The following is a 1,020-nucleotide window of genomic DNA, read 5'->3' on the forward strand; positions in this document are numbered from 1 at the left end:
TATCTATAAGCTAGTGTGCTCCAAAACAATGACAAAATTTGCATTCAGAAGATATAAGCGTTCAAAACTTCCGCCGGTATGGATCAACGATTTTGATGACGTCATCCTGCACTTCAGCTTCTCATCAAATTTTCTGTCCAATCAAATGTTCTCTAGAATCTGAAGCATCCCATCCCCTACACTATAAATAGACTCTGAAGCTGCGGCTGAAATCGGTTACTTATTCACTCATTACTATTTTCTGTATGGTGAATGGCACATAGTGCATTATATAGAGGATGGGCAACGCTCCAGGCAGTGTAAATATGCTTTCCATTGGGGCGAATGAAGTCTGGTTTCACGTTGTGTCACGTGAAAAGCCACAGAGCGCACATAGTCTGTAACGGTCCAGAGACACAATACCAAAGAGCAAATCATATGCACTAGACTCGTCGCAGACCATAAAACGTATCGTATCCATTTGAATTCTACAGAGAATGCTATATTTCATAAGATTAGGAGGAGAAAATGTAGAGAGATAACACCGGTGCCATTCACAAATTTATTACATAGTTTTCAAACTACACATCCTCAGCATGATTATGTGACTGTTTTGCTTTTGTAATAGTTTCATATTGAGTCTAAAGGAGTAATCTATTAGGCTGTGGATGTCATGAGCTATCAAATGCGGCTTTACTGAGCTCAATGGCTCTGACCCGAGCTGTGATATAAACGAAACACTATTGGCTATCCAAAAAAGGGGGTGGAACTGCTCGATATGTCCTACCCTGTCTTCCTGTTTCAGTTGAAATTATGTCACCACATAGAGCGTTTCAAGGTACTTCAGTGGACTTTTAAGGGTTACTAGTTAATGGTTGAAAGGTAAAATGTCTAGCTTTTGTCTGAATTTATGGGATTTATTTTCATTTAAACCAAGAAATAAAAATGTTTTAGGAAAAATGTCAAAATACAGAAAGGTTATATAAAACAATGAAGAATTTTATTCAGCACTGTTTCTAGGTCAGTAATCAAATGTAAGCA

General features: G+C 37.8%; 1 protein-coding gene across 1 annotated transcript in view; it reads left to right on the forward strand.

The window, feature by feature from the left end:
* The window catches only part of LOC107553237 (coiled-coil and C2 domain-containing protein 1B-like), an 18,710-nt gene that overhangs the window by 2,361 nt on the left and 15,329 nt on the right, over positions 1-1,020 (forward strand). The gene's annotated exons all lie outside the window — the stretch shown is intronic.

Source organism: Sinocyclocheilus grahami, unplaced genomic scaffold (genome assembly GCF_001515645.1).
Source record: "Sinocyclocheilus grahami isolate Dianchi unplaced genomic scaffold, SAMN03320097.WGS_v1.1 scaffold467.1, whole genome shotgun sequence".
NCBI lineage: Eukaryota > Metazoa > Chordata > Actinopteri > Cypriniformes > Cyprinidae > Sinocyclocheilus > Sinocyclocheilus grahami.